Here is a 26,551-nt window from a genome sequence, read left to right on the forward strand (position 1 = left end):
CTGTGTTTTTTTTCCAGATACACGCTGACTAAAGGAAGAGATAATATGAGGGTTAATGCCTGAACAATTTTCCACACAGTAAATACAAGTACATTTCAACAGCTTGGACCATTTAAAAATGGTATGTAAAAAAATGAGAAAGTAACCATTTTCCATCAATTGTAACTGTTTCCTTTACGATCCTACAACAGAACAGAGACATGTTGAAAAGGTTCTTTCTGCTTTCTGTTCACCAGAATGTTGAGTATACAGCATGTCCTGTTGTTGAGCGTATGCTTTAATCCCAGTTGAACTTTGTTTACAGATGATGTTTTGTTGTTCAGAATCATTACTCAGATTTTCTGTAATATCCCTTGGCAGTAGATGTTCTACCCATTTCAACTGCTGTGAGTCAGAATCATTTTATTTATTATTTACTATGTTTTTATATCCAAAATATGTGTTATTGTTCTTCAGAAAGAAGATCTTGTAATATGCCTGTAAAAGCATTTTTAATCAAAGTATGGCACTTTGGGCTTTCAGAAATTAAAACTTATTGAAACACCATTTTACCAGTATTATAATTTTCTTTGATTTGTCTAGAAATAATATCTGATGATGGTGGCGATCGTACTATTCATGAATGTCTATATTTTTGTCATTTTCTAAGACAGCCATAGACAAATATAATTTACATCACGTCACTAAGCATCAATTTAGGTTGAAAATGTAATATCACACAATTAATGTATAACACATTTCTTATACATTTGTAAATGGATATTATTTAAATTATTTTCAAGGTTTTCCTAATATTAATAATTCAACATAACGCCTGAATGTATAAACTCTCCTTGGTGACAGCTGAAACATGTATTTATCATAAAAAAAACAAGATATTTCCACCCAACATTTTTGTGAGATGATGATAAAAACCATATGATTTCCTTATCTAAAACTAAACAATCAATGTAAATGATACATAATACACTCATTTACCACACAAATATGGGTGTGTTGGAAACAACAAGGTGTGGTGGAAATGACATCAATGTAAAAAAAAACTTATGAAAACAATATTTTATTGCAAACATTTTGAACAACAATCATTGTTAAACATTTAATTAATTTAAGATTAAGTAATATTCCAAAAGTAGCCGATGGGCAGAGCTCAAGGAAGTAGGCCAGTGTTTTTGAGAGATGGGCCCAGATTGCAGAGGGGTCAGCCACATGGTGATTAAAGTGAAACTGTATAATTTGTGGTATATCCAACACAGGTCTGGAGGGTCACCTGCTTGTGAGAATCATCAAAGTGAACTGCCTGGATTTCACTGGTGTATTTACACAGGTTGTTCTCTCAGGGGTGTAACATTGGTTTTAGAAGTGGGGGGGGACACAATTATTATATATTTTTTAATCCAATCGGATAAACAGTCCAAACAGCCTACCCGACCACTCAAAAGCGTCCACATGGTCCTAAAGCACACCATTGCCTCATTTTGTATCACATTCCAATGATAAAACTGGGGTTGACAAGTCATTTAGCATGATGATCTCCTCTTTCCACAGATTCTCTTTTAATTCTCTCAGTTTGGAGTATTGGTGTTGAATGTTGTACATGTGTTTCCCCAACTTCTCTTTTAATCTTTTGGAGAAATCCTCCAGTAGAATCTGCAGTGAGCCGCACATCTTTAATTTTACTGTCTAATGTAAAATAAATGGTGCGAAGCTAACATCTGTGGGATTATGAGCCCATCTCTGGGCCCATCTCTCCATGTTTCCTCTTTGTTTTTCCTTCTATCTCTTCCACTCAAACCACCATGCCTGCTTACCAGCATCAAAGTCAGATGTTTAATCTCTTTTGCTTGGCAAAGGGAGCACTCCGTGTACATGCACACTTTCTTCAGGTTCTCACAGCACAAAGACTCAATAAGGTTCTCAATGTTGCTGCAGCTGATCGCTTTGTGATACTGCAGTTTGTCTGCCATGAACTGGAGGTTGGCGTGGGTTTTGCACAGGCATGTGTCCTTATCCTAGACTGTTAGCTTGTCAACCCAAAGAGGATGTCTTTTGCAGAATTCATAGTGGGATATTTTAATCTCAGTGTTCCCTCTAAAATTCTGGTAAAGGTTCTGAATGCCATTCAAGAAGCGTCTTGTGCTTTTTTTTCTTGTTCCTCGTTAGTGTGTCCTTTTTCCCTGTTTTTGTAACGGTTTTCGTTGTCAGGATGAGGAAGAGTAGTCGGACCAAAGCGCAGCGTGGTAAGTGTTCATGTTTGCTTATTGAACTGAACACTAATACAAAATCACAAGAGAATAAATGAAACCGAAACAGTCCTGTAAGGTGCAAGCACTAAACAGAAATGAACTACCCACAAAACCCATGTGGGAAAAAGCTACCTAAGTATGGTTCCCAATCAGGGACAACAATAGACAGCTGTCCCTGATTGAGAACCATAGCCGGCCAAAACAACGAAATACAAAACATAGAAAAAGGACATAGAATGCCCACCCAAATCACACCCTGACCAAACCAAAATAGAGATATAAAAAGCTCTCTACGGTCAGGTCGTGACAGTTGTTGCTCTACTGTTGACATCTTGTTCATATAATCGAGTGATTTTGTCTTCTGTGGCTGTGCTAATTATGTTACACTGCTTTTCCTGGAGTATTGAAGACTTGTTGGCCTGTTTCCATTTGCCCTCATCGCTTTTGCTGAAAATCCAAATTCTCTGTTTGTGGCTTTGACCAGACCATACTTTCTTAGGATGTTGCCTCTGAGCATTTTTGAAGCCACTTGTTTGTCCTTGGCACTGCACATTTTTGTCTTTGGGGAATCTTGTCTCTCCATTTTTCTTCATTAGTTGATCATACCTTTTTTTGTATTTCTCAGCTTTCCATAAGGCTTTATCTAGTTTGAAATTTGTCATGCAAAGATCTCTGTATGTTTTAGAATGACCTCTTCCAACCTTTTTCCTTCCAACAAGTATTCAACTTCTTATTCCTGTTGCAGATGATGAGGAAGTGGTATCAGGGTGTGCATCAGGGACAGGTAAGGTAGGGGCAGGTACTGTATGTTGGCCTCATGTTCTGTCTGCAAGTCATCTGGTGACTGAGGTGGTGTGTTGCCTGATGGGTAGGTCTCCATTGGAACTGTTCTCTTTAAAGTCTGTATTCTATTCCGTTGGTTGCAATTCCATTTCTTTCTCTTGCTTCTTGGTTCTCACTTTGTAAAGCTCAGAGATAGATTTCACTTCTCCCTTCTCTTTTTTCTTTAAGTATCTCTCCCTGTCTTTTTGAGGATGTTCTTCATATCGTATAGGATCATTTATTTTATTTTGTTTTGATGTCTGTGACCTCTGTGCTGTTTTATGTGGCATCTTCTAAAAACAAATACAAATATTACATACGTTTTCCAAATGTGCACACCATGGAGCATTTTCTAGAGTGAATACATTTAAAACATTATCAATTGAGCCTAAAGTAATAAAAAAAATGTAGAAAGTCATAAAATAAGGGATTTTTGTCATTTCCACCAGATTCTGTCATTTCCACCACAGTTACGTTTGTGATGGAAATGACTGTGTTGGAAATGTGGCTAGTATGCTTTGGCTGCTATTACAGCTAGCATATAGTTTACACTAAATACATTTTTTTATCACAAAATAAAGAAAATACAGGCTGTTTGGAAATGACTGACAATAAAAACATTCTCTACACAAGCAATATTTATTTCGATTTTTCTTCATCTTCTGGACGTCACATCTGGATCAACTGTCTGCTGCAGCCATGTGCTTCAGTGTCACAATAAGTTTCCATGGTAACTAAATTAACATTCTCTTGACAAAATGTCATTAATAAGGAATTTGTCCTCAGTGGTGGAAATGACACCACTACCAAAGGACAGGTATGTTTTGTGTAAATAACAATATAAAGGGCATACTAACAATACATATTGACATAGATTTTATTTAATTGACTCTTTCTCTAGTGATAACATTATATAATGTGTAATTATTCATGTTTACTCATAGAAAAACATAGTAGAAGCTCAAAAGTCTGGGTCAAGGACAAGGGCAAAACAGTGAAATTGAGGTATAAAATGCATCTGAAAAGTAGCTAAAATACCTAATAGAGACATGTTTAAAACAATCTGTGGTGGTTGTAATGTGAACTTAACATATAAAGAATACATCCATATTTTTTCAAATAAAATCCTAAAAATTGACCCCAAGGACATAGAGGCTCACATAGTTGCAGAATCACCCTGCTATGGATGAGTGAATCATTCATATTGTATGCATTTGTGCTTTCCAAAGCTTTCCAAACATTACATCCACTTGTCAATTTCAGTATATCAAATTATGAATCAGCCAGTAGGAGTCATGAAATACTTCAGAATCCAGAAGTTCTTTAGCTGTACAGAGAAGTCTCAATAGACCAGGACCCAATTATATTCCTTCATACTCCCTCATCTTCCACCGTGTCTCTTGGTGTTCCTTTCCTCTGGTTTTTGTACCTGTGAAGAAATACAGCAGGCTTGTTTTACAACTATTAATGGGCTTCCAAGGATGGGAAAAGGCCCTATAAATGACAAATATCAATGTAGGGAAAATGAATGTACAAAGAAACACTAACTTATTGTATAGTGAAGTCCATAAATCTATCAGAAAGGGCAAAGGGCTCATCACCTGGCATTAATCATGCTGAGAGGAGAGAGAGAGGCAGCACAACAAGCCAGTGAAACCAGGGCATGGGACAGCAGAGTAGCCATTTCTTCTTCTCCCCTCTGATCTATGTTTCCCAGACCGAGGACTACACACATCTGTCTTCTATGTTATTTCCCAGAATACATTTATTTCACAGCACAGGAACATTGGTCGGTCACAGGGATTTTGCTCTGCAGTCACACGTTAAATCAAGGTGTGACTTTTCCATTTCCTCCTGGCTATGGAGAGAGAAAGAGGGAGAGAGAGAGAGAGAGAGAGAGAGAGAGAGAGAGAGAGAGAGAGGAGAGAGAGAGCGAGTCAGACGAGAGTAAGAGAGAGAGAGAGAGAGAGAGAGAGAGAGAGAGAGAGAGAGAGAGAGAGAGAGGGAGCGAGCGAGTCAGACGAGAGTAAGAGAGAGAGAGAGAGAGAGAGAGAGAGAGAGAGAGAGAGAGAGAGAGAGAGAGAGCGAGCGAGTCAGACGAGAGTAAGAGAGAGAGAGAGAGTGTTGTTCATGGGCAATTTCCTCACTCTTAAATTCCGTGACGAGGTCCATTAAAAAGTAAATTGAAGTTGAGTATTGTTTGTCCTCTGTGATAGTGCTTTGATTGTCTGGTCCTGTTTAAATCATTCCATTACTGCTGGGGGTTTCCGTCAGTGTAATGCTGATGGGATTTACTGTAACATTGGCTGGAAATAAATCTAGCCAGATGCTGTGCTGTGCTCTCTCTGTCAGGGATACTCCACATCATCAAATAAACCTTATTTTTAAAAGTATAAACTGAGCTCTTCTCTCCCCTCCCAAGCTGTTACTGCAGTAAACACATGGGTCCATGGAATTACCAGCAGCCTTGGTGTGGTGTGAGAGTGTTTGCTTATTTACCGCCCTCTGTCTGGGGACTTCCTGGTAAAGCAGTGTTGTTCACGTTTAATCTGACTGAACACCGGCTTTATGGGACATGATTCATGCTGTTCAAATAAGAGCCCCCCCCACCTCCACCACACGCACGCACACACACTTTCTCACCCCCATTAAAAAAATCTACGCATTTCTAAACAAATCCCAGAACCTCAGTGGATGGCTTTTTATCCCCGGTGCCTTGCACACGTCTGCATGTCGAGCCTGCTTTGATTTGCTCTTAAGGAGGTGTAAACCAACCCAATTACAGCTGGTCTATTGCTATGAGAAGAGAGTAGAGGAGAGAAGTAGGAGAGGAGAGAAGAGAAGGAGGAGAAGAGAGGGGAGGAGACACTTTCTCTCTGCAGAATGAATAAACCTCTTAGCATGTATTGGCTAACAGTGATGCTTACGTGACAAGGGAGCATAAATGCAGTACAGATGTAGGATCTTAATTTGAGCCAGTTTGCTACAGCAGGAAAATAATCCTTCAGCAATAGGAAATGTGAATTATTTCGTGAATTTATCATTTTTTTGTTAGGTCAAATCAAGACTGACACTAGAAGTTTGCATTTCCTGCTGCGCAGGAGAATTCTCAGCTACAAAAGAGTGATTAAATTAAGATCCTATAGCTGTATGAAGGCGTGCAGGTGGGTGTTAGGCTCAGGAAAAGGGCGCCGGCTCCTATCAGCTCTGTAATCCATTATTTATCTGCCATACAAATGATGCACCTTGCTCCCCATTGTTCTGGCTGGCTGCACTATTGAAACAGTGGTTGGTTCCTGTTTTCTGCGTTGCACCAGGGAAGAGGAGTGGCACACCAGAAGACAAAAGCCTGTGGAGATGGATGCCAAAGCAGACCAGACCAGACAATAATGATCCAGCCAATCCGTTGAAGCAGGAGCTATAGAAGCGTACAACACTGACGTTCCCAGAACGGAAGCCTCTGGGAATTCTGTTTAAGGGATCATCTGCTAATCAGATAGAATCACTTTATTACACTTCATTCAGAGGTCCTGATAAAGGTAGGCCATCCATCTGAACACTCAGATGGCTCAAAGACTTCAGAACATTATTATCCAAGATATGAAAAGGATTCAAATGCTTTAGCATGTAACTATTTCCTAATAGAACTGCAGAAGGTTAGCTATCATGATTTTTGATTTGGACGACATGTTACAGGTGTGCTTGGTGTGCAAAACCACACATCAGGCTTTAGACTAACTATAGAATATGACAGTGATATTTCATATGGTTATAGTATGTGACGTATCAAATCAAAGTTTATTAGTCACGTGCGCCGAATACAACAGGTGAAATGCTTACTTACAGGCTCACACCAATGGTGCGGGGGAAAAAAGGTATGTGTGTGTGTGTGGGTAAGTAAGTAAAGAAATAAAACAATAGTAAAAAGACATTTAAAAATAAAGTAGCAAGGCTATACACAGACACTTGTTAGTCAGGCCTATTGAGGTAGTATGTACATATAGGTATCGTTAAAGTGACTATGCATACAGTGGGGTGAACAAGTATTTGATACACTGCTGATTTTGCAGGTTTTCCTACTTACAAAGCATGTAGAGGTCTGTAATTTCTATAATAGGTACACTTCAACTGTGAGAGACGAAATCTAAAACAAAAATCCAGAAAATCACATTGTATGATTTTTAAGTAATTCATTTGAATTTTATTGCATGACATAAGTATTTGATACATCAGAAAAGCAGAACTTAATATTTGGTACAGATACCTTTGTTTGCAATTACAGAGATCATACGTTTCCTGTAGGTTTCGGGGCTGTCGCTGGGCAATATGGACTTTCAGCATTTGAGGATCTCAGGACCCATGCCAAATCTTTTTAGTTTCCTGAGGGGGAATAGGCTTTGTTGTGCCCTGTCTTGGTGTGTTTGGACCAATCTAGTTTGTTGTTGATGTGGACACCAAGGAATTTGAAGCTCTCAACCTGCTCCACTACAGCCCCGTCGATGAGAATGGGGACATGCTCAGTACTCCTTTTCCTGTAGTCCACAATCATCTCCTTAGTCTTGGTTACGTTGAGGGATACGTTGTTATTCTGGCACCACCCGGCCAGGTCTCTGACCTCCTCCCTATAGGTTGTCTCATCGTTGTCGGTGATCAGGCCTACCACTGTTGTGTCGTCAGCACACTTAATGATGGTGTTGGAGTCGTGCCGGGCCATGCAGTCATGGGTGAACAGGGAATACAGAAGGGGACTGAGCACGCACCCCTGGAGAGCTCCAGTATTGAGGATCAGCGTGGCAGATGTGTTGCTACCTACCCTCACCACCTGGGGGCAGCCTGTCAGGAAATCCAGGATCCAGTTAGCAGAGGGAGGTGTTTAGTCCCAGGATCCTTAGCTTGGTGATGAGCTTTGAGGGTACTATGGTGTTGAACGCTGAGCTATAGTCAATGAACAGCATTCTCACATAGGTGTTCTTTTTGTCCAGGTGGGAAAGAGCAATGTGGAGTGCAATAGAAATTGCATCATCTGTGGATCTGTTTGGGCGGTATTCAAATTGGAGTGGGTCTAGGGTTTCTGGGATAATGGTGTTGATGTGAGCCACTACCAGCCTTTCAAAGCACTTCATGGCTACGGGCATGAGTGCTACAGGTCTGTAGTCATTTAGGCAGGTTGCCTTTGTGTTCTTGGGCACAGGGACTATGGTGGTCCGCTTGAAGCACTGTGTTGTGCTGTTTGACTAAAGGAATTGCATGTCTCATGCCCTTCACTAGAGAGCGTTCGGAAGGTATTCAGACCCCTTCCCTTTGTCCACATTTTGTTACGTTACAGCCTTATTCTAAAATGAATCAAAATAAAATAAAAACATCCTCATCAATCCACACACAATACCCCATAATGACAAAGTGAAAATAGGTTTTAATGAATTTCTTTAAAATAAAAACACATAAGGCCACGCGTCTGGCACAGTGGTCTAAGGCACTGCATCGCAGTGCTAGCTGTGTCACTAGAGATTCTGGGTTTGAGTCCAGGCTCTGTCTCAGCCGGCCATGACCGGGTGACCCGTTAGGCGGCGAACAACTGGCCCAGTGTTGTCCATGTTAGTGGAGGGTTTGGGCAGCTGGGATGTCCTTGTCCCATCGCGCTCTAGCGACACCTTGTGGCAGCCGAGTGCATGCACACTGACTTCGGTTGCCAGCTGCATGGTGTTTCCTCTGACACATTGGTGCGTCTGACTTTTGGATTAAGCAGGCAGTGTGTCAGGAAGCAGTGCGGCTTGGCGGGGTAGTATTTCAGAGGATGCAATGCTCTCAACCTTTGCCTCTCCCGAGTCCGAGTTTCAGCGATGGAACAAGACTGTAACTACAAATTGGAGAGAAAAAAAGGGTTAAAAAGTACCCAAAAAACATACTATGATGTTTTTTATTTTTTTAGAAATACCTTTTGTACCCTTCAAATGTCTGCAGCATTGAAGGTCTCCAAGAACACAGTGTCCTCCATTGTTATTAAATGGAAGAAATTTGGACCAACAAGACTCTTCCTAGAGCTGGCCTCCCAGCCAAACTGAGCAATCAGGGCCTTGGTCAGGGAAGTGAGCAAGAACCCGATGGTCACTCTGACAGAGCTCCAGAGTTCCTCTGTGGAGATGGGAGGACCTTCCAGAAGGACAACCATCTCGTCACCACTCCACCAATCAGGCCTTTATGGTAGAGTGGCCAGACGGAAGACACTTCTCAGTAAAAGGCACATGACAGCCCGCTTGGAGTTTGCCAAAAGGCACCTAAAAGATTCTCAGACCATGAGAAACAAGATTCTCTGGTCTGATGAAACCAAGATTGAATTCTTTGGCCTGAATGCCAAAGAATGTCTGGAGGAAACCTAGCACCTACGGTGAAGCATGGAGGTGGCAGCATCATTCTGTGGGGATGTTTTTCAGCGACAGGGACTGGGAGACATGTCAGGATCGTGGGAAAGATGAACGGAGCAAAGTACAGAGAAATCCTTGATGAAAACCTGTTTCAGAGCACTCAGGATCTCAGACTGTGGTGAAGGTTCACCTTCCAACAGAACAATGACCCTAAGCACACAGCCAATGATGTAATCACTGTTAAAGGTGCTTCAAGAAAGTACTGAGTGAAGGGTCTGAATACTTATGTAAATGTCATATTTCAGTTTTCATGTGTTATAAATTAGCAGAAATTTCTAAAAACTTGGCTTTGATTTGTCATTATGCGGTTTTGTGTGTAGATTGATTGGGGGGAAAATAAATGTAATCAATTGTAGAATGAGGCTGTAACGTAGCAAAATGTGGAAAAAGTCAAGGGGTCTGAGTGCTTTATGTATCAGAAGCCATGATCCATCTTGTATTCCATTTGGCTTGGAGCCAACCCATATCCCCGTAGGCTTTTGTGCTAATTACATAAATACCCTCATTCATCTTTTCCTTACAGTGAACACCATAACATGGATTAACACTGACACAGTGTTTTTACATACATATCAAATCCATACGATCCATTCAGTCTTTATCCCCCTGGTCTTTCCGTGTTAATAAGGACGGGGTATGATCTAGAATACACCTGACAATCTGCATTTGTTATTCCAAATACTTTCATAAATGGATAACATGTATAAATGGATGCAATTTATTTGTTTAAATTTGGAGTGAAACAATGTTGAATGTCCAATAAGATGACATTTGGAAATGAGAAAAGGAGTTGGCACTAAGGTCCAGAGGGGCTCCTTAAACAAAATAAACAAAAACATTATGGTGAATGTGAATAATACAGAGCTGCCCTTTACAGTTTGTTTTCTATTTCATCATCTTTAATTTTCTCAAATAGAGCTTGAACCCATTATAATACACTAATACTGCTGTTCTGTAGCTATTTTGTCTAAAACCCAGAAATAATTTAAGCCTGGATTCAATCAGGTCATCAAATCAGTGAGCAGCAGGTGTTGCGATCATTGTCACACACCCACACCTGCCCTATTCGCGGTACAGGTTCAGAACAAGGCAACAGTAAATATATCATCCTCCACAAATGATGGAGCACTTCCCTTAGGCCAATCAGTGTAATTTTGTAAATTACAGCAAGACGCATCATTCAGTTCATCAAATATTGCGTCTGACTAACGTACGTACAGTTGATTACTAAAGTATTATAAATGGGTCCCTGAGGCAAATTTGTACAGAATTTCATGACTTTAGGTCCAACGGGGTGAGGGGCATGATCTTGCTCTTGTTATAGTGCCACCATCTGGCCGATCAGTGCTGGCCAAAATCGGGCCAGTGCTGTCTGATATATCGCACATGACTAATATATACTATATAAACAAAGGTATGGGGATATCCCTTCAAAGTAGTGGATTTGGTTATTTCAGCCATACCCGTTGCTGACAGGTGTATAAACTCGAGCACACAGCCAATGCGATCTCCATAGACAAACATTGGCAGCAGAATGGCCTTACTGAAGAGCTCAGTGACTTTCATTGTGGCGCTGTCATTGGATGCCACTTTTCCAACAAGTCAGTTTGTCAAATTTCTGCCCTGCTAGAGCTGCCCCGATCAGTTGTAAGTGCCGAGCGTTGGCTGGAGTGGCGTAAAGCTCGCCGCCATTGTATTCTCAAGCAGTGGAAACGCGTTCTCTGGAGGGATGAATCGCACTTCACCATCTAACAGTCCGACGGATGAATCTGGGTTTGGTGGATGCCAGAAGAATGCTACCTGCCCCAATGCATAGTGCGAACTGTAAAGTTTGATGGAGGAGGAATGATGGTTTGGGCTAGGCCCATTAGTTCCAGTGAAGGGAAATCTTAACTCTACAGCATACAATGACATTCTATACTATTCTGTGCTTCTAACTGTGGCTACAGTCTGTGGCTACCCTTTCCTGTTTCCGCATGAAAATTCCCCCCGTGCACAAAGCGAGGTCCATATGGAAATGGTTGGTCGAGATCGGTGTGGAAGAACTTGACTGGCCTGCACAGACCCCTGACCTCAATCCTGTTGAACACCTTTGGGATGAATTGGAAAGCTGACTGCGAGCCAGGCCTAATTGCCCAAAATCAGTGCCCGACCTCACTTATGCTCTTGTGGCTGAATGGAAGCAAGTACTCGCAGCAATGTTTCAACATCTAGTGGAAAGCCCTCCCATAAGAGTAGAGTCTGTTAACTCCATATTACAGTTTTTTTACTTTTTCAAAACTCTTCACACAGTTCTCCTAACCAACTTTCAGTTTGGCACAGCAGTTAATTTCACATCCAAAATGCACTAACACTACCAAAACACTTCATACATGTCTCAAATCAACTCATTCTTCCATAACACTAGCAAAGGTTGTCACCCAACAAGCACACTTTGTCACTCATAAAACAATGACCTAAAAAACACTAACAACAGGTAGCATTATTACACAATGTTTGACACCTCTCTACTGTTTAGAATTCATTGCAGTATATGTTACAGGAATGAATCAGGCATGATGCAATATGCTTCAATATGTTTTATGTCATTTTTTTGGCATTGAGTGATTTCAAAATACAATATTTTGTATATATACCATCTACCGATACAGGTACAGTAGCAATGCTAGTCAATCCTGTCTTCTGCAGGAAGATGATGTTGTTTCAGGACTCTAGAAATAGTTGTATTGCTTACATTGTGAACATTTCCAAATGTAATGTTGTCTGCCAACCCTCTGTCCCGAATCTTTGAGTTTTATGCCATTGTTTCTGATGAATATATTTCAATACGGTATTACTGTAGAAATGTAGCAAATTGCTATCTTATTCAATTGTGTGTTATGTTAGGTTTTGAACTTAAGTTGAACAGTTTTTAAAAGAGTTTATAAACATGTGTAAATTGGCCTGTAGGTAAATTGAGTTTTGGTGGTGGTTGTGTCTGAGAATAATTCATGAAATTTGATAGATGTAGTCATTGAATGCATTTTGTGCCAAAGCATTGAAAAATGATCCACAGTTTAGCCCACAAAGATTGCTGTTGTGCTCACTGTGTGAAGAGTTTTGAAAAAGTGACCTAAGTATTTGAGAATTTGTTATTTATTTTTATTTGACCTTTATTTAACTAGGCAAGTCAGTTAAGAACAAATTCATCCTTTCAATGGGTCCTAGCGATTTTTAAGAACTGTAATGTCCATGATTTTGGAATGAGATGTTCGATGAGCAGGTGTCCACTTACTTTTGGTCATATAGTGTACGAACATACTAACATACTAACGTCCCGGAGACAGATTCGCAGTCACCTCCCCGATTGAATCTTGGGGGACAACGAGAAAGTGTAGGCTATATAGAAATAATGAATCTAAAATGTAAAAATCATGAAACTAAATAATAATTCCAAGTTGGCAAACTCACATTCCAGTGTTCCAACCTGGGAAAAAGGCTGCATGGAATTTCTGTTAATGTGATTTGAAGTATAATGCCAGAAGCCGCTTGTGGACTTGACAGCACTAATGCAGTTCCACCTCTGACACCGCCAAAACAACCACTATGCGGATGTTGGCTAAATCGGATTGAATAGAGCCCTTAGCCGGCTTGTCTTCTGTAGCATAATAAAGCTGTTGTCTCTGTTTAGCGCAGATCTGACTGGCTGTGCTGCTCTTTCAAAGTGAGATGGATGAGGCAGTGCCCAAACTGCTGAGGGGTGAAGATTATTAGGCCCACATTAAAGGCCTACACTTTACCATTATACACACAATGTCGAGGGGTGAAATTCATTCCCCAAATAAAATTGCCTAAATCCTATATAGAACCATAGTAATGACAAAATACACAGACTAAAACTTTTAAGGGATGGATATACATTTACAGAATGGGTAGTCGGAGGAAAATGGTGGAGGGTCATGCTTTTTCCATTTCAGTCAAGGGGAGGGTTTAGTTGTTTTTTTTAAAATCTATCACAGGAGAGGGTCAGGGAATTTGTAATTGATGAAATGTCAGTATTTCTCAGTGTTTTAGAGTTAGTTGCTTATTAGGTTATATATCAATGTGTGCCCGATGTCTCTCCTCATCTCTGATTCTATGCTGGGTACATAATATCAAGTGCACCTATAGGCTATTTAGGTTGGTCTCAATCAAATGATTCACAGCCTACAGGCTACGAAGTGCATGCTTGGAGAAGCACAGAACAAAGTTGTATTTGTTTGTTACTCTATCACTGTTACTCTAACTTCCGCAACGCATACAAAGCCCTCCCTCGCCCTCCTTTCGGAAAATCTGACCACGACTCCATTGTGTTGCTCCCAGCCTATAGACAGAAACTAAAACAGGAAACGCCCGTGCTCAGGTCTGTTCAACGCTGGTCCGACAAATCTGATTCCACACTTCAAGAGTGCTACATTCACGTTCACTGGGATATGTTCCGGATAGCGTCGAACAACAACATTGATGTATATGCTGATTCAGTGAGCAAGTTGATTAGCAAGTGCATCAGTGATGTTGTACCCACGGGGAACATTACAACCTTCCCCAACCAGAAACCGTGGATTGATGGCAGCAATCACGCAAAACTGAAAGTGCGAACCACTACTTTTAATCAGGGCAAGACAACCGGAAACATGACCGAATACAAACAGTTTAGCTATTACCTCCGCAAGGCAATCAAACAAGCTAGGCATCAGTATAGAGAGAAAGTAGAGTCGCAATTCAACAGCTCAGACACTAGAGGTATGTGGCAGGGTCTACAATCAATCACGGACTACAAAAAGAAAACCTGCCCCGTTGCAGACCCCGATGTCTTGCTCCCAGACAAACTAAACAAATTCTTTGCTCGCTTTGAGGACAATACAGTGCCACTGACACGGCCCGCTACCAAAACCTGTGGGCTCTCCTTCAGCAGAGCCAACGTTAGTAAAAAATTTAAATGTGTTAACCCTCGCAAGGCTGCCGGCCCAGACAGCATCCCTAGCTGTGTCCTCAGAGCGCGCGCAGACCAGCTGGCAGGTGTGTTTACGGACATATTCAATCAATCCCTATCCCAGTCTGCTGTTCTCACATGCTTCAAGAGGTCCACCATTGCTCCTGTTCCCAAGAAAGCTAAGGTAACTGAGCTAAATTACTATCACCACGTAGCACTCACTTCCATCATCATGAAGTGCTTTGAGCGACTAGTCAAGGATCATATCACCTCCTCTCTACCTGACAACCTAGGCCCACTCCAATTTCCTTACTGCCCCAATAGGTCCACAGACGATGCAATCACAATCACACTGCACACTGCCCTAACCCATCTGGACAAGAGGAATACCTATGTAAGAATGCTGTTCATCGACTACAGCTCAGCATTTAACACCATAGTACCCTCCAAACTCGTCATTAAGCTCAAGACCCTGGGTCTCGACCCCGCCCTGTGCAAATGGGTCCTGGACTTTCTGACGGGACGCCCCCAGGTGGTGAGGGTAGGAAACAACATCTTCTCCTCGCTGACCCTCCACAGTGGGGCCCCACAAGGGTGAGTTCTCAGCCCTCTCCTGTACTCCCTGTTCACCCATGATGCGTGGTCATGCACGCCTCCAACTCAATCATCAAGTTTGCAGACAACACTACAGTGCTAGGCTTGATTACCAACAACGACGAGACGGCCTACAGGGAGGAGGTGAGGGCACTCGGAGGGTAGTGTCAGGAAAATAACCTCACACTCAATGTTACAAAACAAAGGAAATGATTGTGGACTTCAGGAAACAGCAGAGGGAGCACCCCCCTATCCACATCGATACCATCTACTGCGTCTTGCCTATGCTGTTCGGCCATCGCTCATCCATATATTTATATGTACATATTCTTATTCATTCCTTTGTTGTTGTTAGATATTACTGTATGGTCGGAAACTAGAAGCGCAAGCATTTCGCTACACTTGCATTAACATCTGCTAACCATGTGTAAGTGACCAATAAAATTTGATTTGATTATTTCTACGATAGCTCAATCAAATCAAATGTTATTAGTCACATGCGCCGAATACAACAGGTATAGACCTTACAGTGAAATGCTTACTTACAAGCCCCTAACCAACAATGCAGTTTCAAAAATATACGGATAAGAATAAGAGATAAAAGTAACAAGTAATTAGAGAGCAGCGGTAAAAAAATAACAATATCTACAGGGGTGTGCCAGAGTCAATGTGCGGGGGAACCGGTTCGTTGAGGTACTATGTACATGTAGTTGGGGGCACGTAGAACGTCTGCCTTCTGCTCCGGTGCCATCTTACACTATAGATAGCTGCTGGGATGGTGTGAATAAAACGAGGCTACATTACACACTGCAATAGATATTCCAGCCCTGAGCCCTGGCCTGCTCTGCTCCTGCTGATCAAACGCTCCTCCTGGACTGCCACTGGAAGCATTACTATGTTCTATTCAGCCTGAGAAGGAGAGTGTGAAGACGAGGAGGACCAGAGTTCAAATTTGATAGCTTGCTACTACTGTAATTTATTTGAATGAAAACAATGTTTCTTGGCTGTGATGTATTCATCATAGTTGTTGACCGCACAATAAGCCACATTCGAGTAACTTGCATTGCGGTGCTGAAACTTGAAGCAGCAGTTGCGGCACAATCAATTGGAAATTGACAACTCATGAAAGCAGGCAAATTTGAGTAGGGATAATTAATTTAAACTGTCTTCATTTGAATTAGTCTTTACTAACAACAAGATGGCTTTTTGTGGGAGCCTATTTCTTCCTATTTGTGAAATAAGAGGTAGGCCTACCTGTTTGACAGAAGAAATTAGGCTATGAGCTGCTATATCCATAGATTTGTAGGTCAATTCCTCCACCCACCATGCACTCTTTGAATAGCCTACCTCTGTGTCAGTGAAGGGCTGTTTAGTTAAACCAGGACTCAAATTGAAGGAGTAGGAGAGGGTATGCCATAGGCTTACCTTTATTAAAGACAATGGCTAAAAGAACAGGTGTACGATTTTGAAGACAATTAAACAGATCTGATTATGTAAAGTGATCTATAAGCTGTAAAATCCCAGGGAAAGACGTGACTGATGCATATGGGGACATCATTGTTTAGTTTCTTTGACATCCAGAGGCTGAGTTACAACCTTTTATAGCCGAGGAGACAAAAAATAGACTTTGCTTGGGAAGTAATCTAATTCTCACACTATCAATTGATTAAGCTATCCATATTCTGTAAAATAGAAGATGTTTTAACCCAGACATCTTTTAGGGAAACACTAGCGACCTCCTCTCATTGGGTTAAGCCACGGAAGAAGAGTAGCCTGCAGTTAAAGCCTAAATTGTTCTGCGTCTGTAGGCCTGTCTGGTGTGGAAAGGTAGGCCTAACTTTTGTAATTAATTATATGCAAACATGGACAGTTTCATTGCAAACAAGACACACTGATTTGGCATTGGATAAATATGATCAGATGAGCACGTAGACCTATCTCTCTGTCCATTCTTAGCCTGTATTTTCAGTCATTTGTGTGGTATTTTACAAAATCATGCTAATATGTAAAATGATGTAGAATTGCATGAAATATTTATAAAGGTTGTTTCGTCTCGGTCCTGCAAATACGATGATAGATTCATGCAATGCTTTTAGTGTAAAGGAGATCTTTCCACACCTACTCTTGTCTTGATGGTCTGTGAACTCACAACCTTCTGGCCCGCAGCTCTGTGCTCTATCAAAATTCCTGCGTTGCCATTTAATTCTCACAGGGCGAAGAACATTTAATTTCAAAGAGGTACAATTTTCTCCATGTAACCTTTACTGTCAATAACGTTCACTCCCTTAATAAATGTAGGAGTAGTTTTGTCTTTGGAAACGTAAATGTTATTAAAGGTTTCATGGGGGATTAAATGTAGCAAGTTCGAGATTAAGCGAAATGTGTATAACACGTTTTTGGCATTGGATATGGGTCTTAAATGGAGGCTTTCAACATAATGAAACAAACAACTTATTTTTCACTTGAATCAGGAATGTCATCGTTAATTTCTGTTCAGTCAGCGAATTAATATGTGTCGCTAATGTGCTTACTGTACATATTTGACTTAATGAATGAAACATCTTGGAGATACAGATTTTCTGCCATATCCAAGATTGCACCGTCTTCTCCAAACTGTGACTACCTCTATGCTTAGAGCTAAGTTATTTAGATGTTATCTATCAAATGTATTGCTGATTACGTTGTGTTATGATTCGGTGTGAATTCAACATGTCAGACTGCAAAAATTAACATACTGAACAAACATGAAGACACATGCACCTCCACTCCATTTCTCTATTCTATAACACACTCACTCGCACACACACACACACACACACACACACACACACACACACACACACACACACACACACACACACACACACACACACACACACACACACACACACACACACACACAAGTCTGCACTAACGTACACACACAATGATTGTGGCAATTGGCTTGGAGACATATCTTGCTGAAGAAGATTCACAACTAGGGATAACACCCTAATGTGCACTAGGTAACCAACTAATCTAAATGAGACTAGCAGCAGCTTACTCCCTCACCAAGTTAATTACCGTTATCAAACACTGTGGATTAAAAGAGATAAAAGACAGAAGAAAGAGAAAGTCATTTGACACTAATGCACAATCAGTGACAAAATGTCACAATGTCAACGTTGTTCTAAAACTTGCCCTTTTCTAAAAGCCTCATTTGATACTTTCTAAATGTATGACGGCATTCCAGTGGAACAGTGAATGGAAAGCATGGGCCATTTTTTTTTAAAACACCTCCTGACCTTTCGACTGTGGCGGTAATTGCTTATGCTAGACAAGGAGAGAATATAAGTCTCTTATGAGTCACTGCATTAGATATGGCCCTGGTGGTCTGGGTGAAGGGAGGGAGGTCTGGAGTGGGTTTGTGTGTGTGTTTGTGTGTGTGCGTGCATGCCGTGCATGTACTTCTCGAGCACTTATACTGGCATGGTAGAAAACAGACTACCAGTCTGTCTCTAGAGAGGATCTTTCTGATTCGCTCAAACCTTATTCAGCTGAAGGAAACAGATAATCTCAAGCAATAAATTCATCCTCATCGGCCACACAGCATGAACTGAAACCGTAGAACTGATAATGAAAATAAGCTCCTTATCATATCATATGTGTATAATGTGTTGTTGTTTACATTTGCCTAGTTATGAGGTCATCATTGGAGCATCATGGCTAGGTCACACGAGCACTCCGAGGTACCACTGTATACTAGCTAGTAATGGTAATGAACCACCAGACTTCGGCAAGTAAAGTTAAACCGTTTCCTTAACATTACACACATCCACATGGTGTCAGAAGCTAGAGGATTATGGCATAAGGACTCCGACACTTTGATCTCCTCGACTTTGACAAAAATATTGCCGATAACTGGCTGAAATTCAAGAGAGAATGGCAAGGATGCACTGGATAAATATAACACTTTCATTTTTCAAGAAGGGGAGGACAAAGATAATCCAGAGGTACTGATTAAGACATTTGAGGAAATATGCTTGCCATTAAAACATTTGATAATGGACAGGCATGTGTTTAACACAATTCGTTTTTTCCAACTGCTTACACACAAAATCTTTTCATGTCACATGATTTTTCTCACTCAAAGTGCTAAACTACACACCAAATATCCAAAACCATAAGCTATTTCTCAGCCTTTGACTCAGTTGTCATATTGCATAAAACACTTTTTTTCAAAACACTACACACAATTCTCTACCTAAAACACAAAGATCTAACAGGAAGTGACACAACCAATCAAAATGCTACACTTATTCATCAGGTCACACACACACTCCTCACATGTGCAAACACTAATAGCTTAATACCTCTTGAAGCTAGGGGGCACTATTTTTATGTTTGGAAAAATAACGTTCCCAAAGTAAACGGTAAATCTCTCAGAACCAGATGCTAGAATATGCATATAATTGACAGATTAGGATAGAAAATTCTCTAAAGTTTCCAAAACTGTCAAAATATTGCAGGTGAAACCCTGAGGAAAATCCAATCAGGAAGTGCCTCTTATTTTGAAACCATTCTGTTCCTATGCATGCCTATCCTCAATTTAAAGGGATATCAACCAGATTCCTTCTTCTCTGGCTTCCCAAAGGTGTCAACAGTCTTTAGACATAGTTTCAGGCTTTCATTTTGAAAAATGAGGGTGAAAAATCACATTGCGTAAGTGGATAGGTGGGGGCTCTCAGAGTGAGTTTTTGCGCTACAGAGTAAAGCCGCCATTGTTCCTCCCACTGTTATTGAAAAACCTACACACTCGGTTGGTATATTATCGAATATATATATTTTAAAAACTACCCAAGGAATGATTATAAAAAACGTTTGACATGTTTCTGTGGACATTATGAAGACTATTTGGAATTTCCATCTGCGTTGTCGTGACCGCTCTTTCCTGTGGATTTCTGAACATAACGCAACAAACAAACTGAGGTATTTTGGCTATAAAAATAGTCTTTATAGAACAAAAGGAACATTTGTTGTGTAACTGTGAGTCTCGTGAGTGAAAACATCCGAAGATCATCAAAGGTAAACAGTTAATTTGATTGCTTTTCTGATTTTCGTGACCAAGCTTCCTGATGCTAAGAGTACATAATGATATGCTAGGCTATCGATAAACTTACACAAATGCTTGGATTGCTTTCGCTGTAAAGCATCATTTCAAAATCTGAGATGACAGGTGGATTAACAAAAGGCTAAGCTGTGTTTTGCAATATTGCACTTGTGATTTCATGAATATGAATATGAATATTTTTTTATAATATTATTTGACTGTTGCGCTATGCTATTCACCGGTTGCTGACGAAAATGATCCCGCGACAGGGATGGGTAGCGTCAAGAAGCTTGTGTAGTCAAATTAATCTATGATCGTATGCTATCCATTTGTTGATTGTATGCTGTTCTTTGCATGACATTTTAATATTTGATTATCCCATCTCTGATGAGATTAGGGCAACACTTGTTGATCATGTGATCAACCACGGTTTGACCACGAGAGAGGCTGAACTGAGAGTCCAGCCTAACTTGAGTCGATTTACAGTGGCGTCCATAATTCGAACCTTCAGAAGTGAGAACAGGTATGCAACTATCTAATGACTCTTTTAGCATTACAGTAATGTACTGTAAAATACGTATGACTGCATAGTATTGCATAAACGTTTGCAACTCTAAGCCATCCATTTATTGCACTGCATTGAATGAATGAGGTTGGTTATCATGCTGTACTACATTTTTTTGTACATTGTTTACAGTCCCTATGCTGAACACATACTGTGTTTGAATTCTGTACAGAATGGAAAGGCAAAGACATCATGGAGGATGAGGACACTTGTTTACAGATGTACAAGAGACTGCAATTATAAATATGGTTTTGGCCAACAATGGAATTAGGATTCGAGAGATAAGAGAGCATATCTTGAATAACGACACCATATTTAACAACATCAATGCTGTAAGCCTGTCGACCATACAACGCATCCTCCAACGGCACCGAGTGACGATGAAACAACTTGACAAGGTGCCATTTGAGAGAAATGCGACATTACTTTGTAAAGGTATGTATGGAACACTACTTCTAGTACTTCAGACATACCATATTTACTCATCTGTATATCATTTCATCTGTTACAGCGAGTATTGGAGCTGGATTCCCATATAATTCACCATAAATTTATTTATGTGGATGAGGTTGGCTTCAACCTCACCCTAACCAGGCGCCGCAGAAGAAATGTAATAGGACAGAGGGCCATTATCGATGTCCCTGGACAGCGTGGGGGTAATATAACTATGTGTGCTGCCATCACTCAAAACGGTGTCCTCCATCACAATGCCACACTGGTTCCGTACAACACCGGCCAGATGCTCACTTTTCTGGATGCAATTTACACAATGCTTGTCCCTGATCCAGATCCGTAGCCTGCTAGATTTGTGGTTTTATGGGACAATGTTAGTTTTCACCGGGCTGTTCTGGTCCAAAACTGGTTTGCCACCCATCCACAATTTGTAGTTTTATACCTACCCTCATATTCACCTTTTCTAAATCCCAGAGGAATTCTTCTCAGCCTGGCGCTGGAAAGTGTATGATCGCCAACCCCAAGCCCGCATGCCGCTTCTCCAGGCAATGGAGGACGCATGTGGGGACATAGAGGTTGCCTTTGTCCAAGGTTGGATACGCCATGCTAGGAGATACTTCCCTCGATGTTTGGCAAGAGAAAATGTATCTTGTGATGTGGACGAAGTATTGTGGCCAGATCCAGACCGGAGAAGAGATGAAGCGTTGCTTAGCACTGGTGACTGCCCCCCCGGGACCCCACACACACAATTGTGTTCTTTACTGTATTCTAAAGAATATACTTTTGGTTTACATGTGTTTATGGTTTTGTTGTATGCTACTGTATACAACAGTAATGTGTGGCCTAATAAATATTTTCTGTTTCTACATTGCATTGGTGTTTACAGTGTACTTGTTACCCCTCTCAGCAGATTACTTTCACTGTAGAACATTGTATTGAAATGTAGATATAAGCCTATGAAAGACCAAAGAGCTTTAGATTTAGAACAACAGTGTTTACATGGTATATCCAAAAATGTACTATTATGAAAGCAGTGTTTGCCATTTGATGCAAATGCTTCATTCTGACATGTGTTTATGGCATTTTGAATGCAGTGTTACATTTTGAAGGAGATGTGAGGCATTTTGCATTTTGTGTGTGCAGTTTTGGGAATTGTGTGTAGAGTTTTGAAAAAAAGGAGACAGTTTTGAAAACTTGTGTAAGCAGTTGTAAAAAACTGTAATCAAAAGCAGAGGAGACAATACAGTCATACGTCTCCACACTGAAATTGCTAGCTAAGAGATGTGACTTTGGTGATCTTACCAACGTACTAATTAGAGACAGAGTAGTGTGTGGCATTCAAAATGACAGGCTCCATTCACAGCTGCTCAGGGGAAAGGACTCAACACTGGAAACAGCTGTTAGCGTCTGTATGTTGCAATCAGAGAGGAGCAACAAAGGGCTAAAGAAAGAAGCAGAGGTGTGCTCAGTGGTTAGAGCGTTGGACTAGTAACCCAAAGCTTGCAAGTTCAAACCCCCGAGCTGACAAGGTACAAGTCTGTCGTTCTGCCCCTGAACAGGCAGTTAACCCACTGTTCCTAGGCCGTCATTGAAAATAAGAATTTGTTCTTAACTGACTTGCCTAGTTAAATAAAGGTAAAATAAATAAAAAAGTGCAGTACCTGCCAGAACAGTATCCATCATGACCACAACAGGTGCACAACTTTCAACAAGTGCTGCAATGCATGTGGAAAATGGAGCCACTTTTCTATGTGGTGTAAGGTCTCATATAAGCAGGCCACCTACCGAAAACAGACCAGTACTGGCTGCTCCTCCCAATTCATGCAGAGGCAGGTATTCACACAAGGTTAATGAACTGGGGACACAGGAGACACCTGAACCAGCATATTTACTGTACTGTGAAAGTGTGGATATACTGTAACCTCACAAAGTGGAGAGATATTCACAAATCTCTTAGACATCAAAGGTGGTCATTAAAGTCAAAATCGACACTGGGGCAAAATGTAATGTACTGTCCCGGGCACTACTACAACACTTTGACCAAAGCACCTCTGTTGACCACTCAAACACAGTGAATCTCGTGGCTTATGGAGGACAGGTGATTAAGACTCTAAGTACATTACATGTAGAAAACTACAATTCTATTTGGTGGATCGTGATGTGAAACCACTGCTAGGCCTCTCTGACAGTATCAGACTGGGTTAAGTTCATCTCAGACCTGAAGTGCATGCAGTGCAGCATGAAGCCCCTGAGCAGACTGAATGCAGAGTTTGACTGCAGAAAAGTGGGTAAGCTACCAGTCGTTTACCAGAAACGACTGGATGACTCTGTGCACCCCACAGTGTGCACCTCCAGAAGTGTGCCAATTGTAATGAAGGAAAAAGTGGTCAAGGAGTTGGACCAAATGGAAGGAATGGATGTCATTACGCCAGAAGGCCACGGAATGGGTCTCAGCCATGGTCGGAATGGGTCTCAGCCATGGTCGGAATGGGTCTCAGCCATGGTCGGAATGGGTCTCAGCCATGGTCGGAATGGGTCTCAGCCATGGTCGGAATGGTACTCAGCCATGGTCGGAATGGTACTCAGCCATGGTCGGAATGGTACTCAGCCATGGTCGGAATGGTATTAAGCCATGGTCGGAATGGTATTCAGCCATGGTCGGAATGGTATTCAGCCATGGTCGGAATGGTATTCAGCCATGGTCGGAATGGTACTCAGCCATGGTCGGAATGGTATTCAGCCATGGTCGGAATGGTACTCAGCCATGGTCGGAATGGTACTCAGCCATGGTCGGAATGGGTCTCAGTCATGGTCGTAATGGTACTCAGCCATGGTTGGAATGGTATTCAGCCATGGTTGGAATGGTACTCAGCCATGGTTGGAATGGTATTCAGCCATGGTCAGAATGGTACTCAGTCATGGTCGTAATGGTACTCAGTCATGGTGGTAATGGGTCTCAGCCATGGTCGGAATGGTATTCAGCCATGGTCGGAATGGTACTCAGCCATGGTTGGAATGGTACTCAGCCATGGTTGGAATGGTACTCAGCGATGGTCGGAATGGTATTCAGCCATGGTCGGAATGGTACTCAGCCATGGTCGGAATGGTACTCAGCCATGGTCGGAATGGGTCTCAGTCATGGTCGTAATGGTACTCAGCCATGGTTGGAATGGTATTCAGCCATGGTTGGAATGGTACTCAGCCATGGTTGGAATGGTATTCAGCCATGGTCAGAATGGTACTCAGTCATGGTCGTAATGGTACTCAGTCATGGTGGTAATGGGTCTCAGCCATGGTCGGAATGGTATTCAGCCATGGTCGGAATGGTACTCAGCCATGGTCGGAATGGTACTCAGCCATGGTCGGAATGGGTCTCAGTCATGGTCGTAATGGTACTCAGCCATGGTTGGAATGGTATTCAGCCATGGTTGGAATGGTACTCAGCCATGGTTGGAATGGTACTCAGCGATGGTCGGAATGGTACTCAGCCATGGTCGGAATGGTACTCAGCCATGGCCGGAATGGTACTTAGTGTCGTGTCTATACTATCATTAAATTAAGACTTAGTTTTTTATCAAAGATTCTCTGTAATTAGTATTACGCGATTAAACTGATTAATCATGTAACTGTAATTAACTAGGATGTCGGGGCACCAAGGAAAATATTCACATTACAAAGTTATAATTTCCTAATATAACTTTTACAGATATTTTATATCTGATCAATTAGTCTTCGAATTAATGAATTATTTACTTTACCTCACATTAGTCTCATTCCAAACGTCGTAAATTGTTGGTTATCTGCACGAACCCAGTCTTCGCTAAGAGTCATCCATGCATCAATTGTCTTAAATCATTTATTTACTAAGTAATTCACAGAAATGCATAAACAAACAAACAAAGTAAAAATGGTTACAAGAAATGATAGGAGAATGTGCCCTAGTGGGCCAAACCGGCATGGCGGCTTGTTGACAAAAGGGGGGGTGGGAGTCACCTGAGAAGTCATGACAGAGTTGATAATTATAACAATTGAAATACTAATCCTTTGCACATGAACGCTCACTCATTCCTGAAAAATTGCAATCATTATATATATTTACGCTCAGTGTGTCGTCTTGATTGCTGTTGAAAAGTTTGTTTCTTTTGTAGAATTGTTCATCTCTCGCTCTGTCTGTCGTGGTTAGAGGGATAGTTCAGAGCGACATTCATTCATGTTGTTGTAGAATGGATGTTTCGGCGGTTGTCGTTCTTCGCATTAAATGATACCGAATTCCTAGCTGCAGACTAGTAATTAATATCAAAGACTTGTTCTTATTCTGTCGGTATCGATAGTCTGAGTTTAACCACGTGGTATGGTTAAAGGATTCAGCAATGGTCTGCAATCTTTGTCCTCTCGTAATGGAGAAAAACATGGTCTAGTGAGAACTTCTCAAAGTTGGTGTTTTATTCGGAATTGCAGAAAAGGGCCTGTCCCAGGATGCCTGACCCTAACTGGGCTCATGGACGGTCCTCTGATTTATTTAAACTCAAAAGGGAATTGGAGTTTCCTTCATTAAACAGTTCAAAATCACATGACACAATTTTACAAACAGTATCATCCTCACTCATTCATCTTATACAACAATTAGATGTCAACCTCATATCTGAGGCTATTATATAAACAGTGTTATGGTAATGGCCCAGTTCGTAGCTGGATTCTTCACCGATCTATTATACCTTCTCCGGAACATAAATGTTGTTTGGACCTCAAGTTCTGTGAGGTGGAGGAAATCCCTTTGTTCTCTATGAAACTTCACTCTGTCTCTATACTGTGTGGCCATGAGGCAGGGTCTTCCCTAGGAATTTACATCCTCTCTGACCGCAGCAGCCTGGTTGTAGGAGCAGAGGGAGGGGGATGGTGCTTGCTGTACCCAAAGAGGGCAACGTCATGACATTAGCCATGGTTGGAATGGTACTCAGCCATAGTTGGAATGGGCCTCAGCCATGGTCGGAATGGGTCTCAACCATGTTCTGAATGGTACTCAACCATGGTGGGAATCGGTCTCAGCCATGGTCGCTGTAAAGAAAAAGGATGGAACAGTGAGAATATGTATTGATCCAGTCCATCTCAACAAAGTGCTCCTCAGGCCACATAACCCTATGAGAACAGTGGAGCAGGTGATCTCCGACATGTCTGATCTAAAGGTGTTCTCCGTGTTGAATTCCAAGTGTGGGTTCTGGCAGATCCCACTTGATGAAGCGTCATCAAAGCTCACAATGTTCATGATCTCAATGGGCCTATGTCGCTTCCTATGCATGCCCTACGGAATCTCCGCATGAAGTGAAGCGTTTCAGAGTTGCATGGAGCAGCTCTTCGCAGGACAACCCTGTCAAATCATTGTGGACAACATTCTGGTCTGGAGATGGAATG

The 26,551-nt window shown here is 41.4% G+C and overlaps 1 long non-coding RNA gene across 1 annotated transcript; it reads left to right on the forward strand.

Moving 5' to 3' along the window:
• The first annotated feature begins 14,318 nt into the window (after positions 1-14,318).
• LOC135504150 (uncharacterized) lies at positions 14,319-22,013 on the forward strand. The gene is made up of 2 exons (XR_010450084.1): positions 14,319-20,647; positions 20,862-22,013. It is a non-coding gene; the product is annotated as an uncharacterized LOC135504150 (long non-coding RNA).
• The last annotated feature ends 4,538 nt before the right edge of the window (positions 22,014-26,551 follow it).

Source organism: Oncorhynchus masou, chromosome 18 (genome assembly GCF_036934945.1).
Source record: "Oncorhynchus masou masou isolate Uvic2021 chromosome 18, UVic_Omas_1.1, whole genome shotgun sequence".
Taxonomy (NCBI): Eukaryota; Metazoa; Chordata; class Actinopteri; order Salmoniformes; family Salmonidae; genus Oncorhynchus; species Oncorhynchus masou.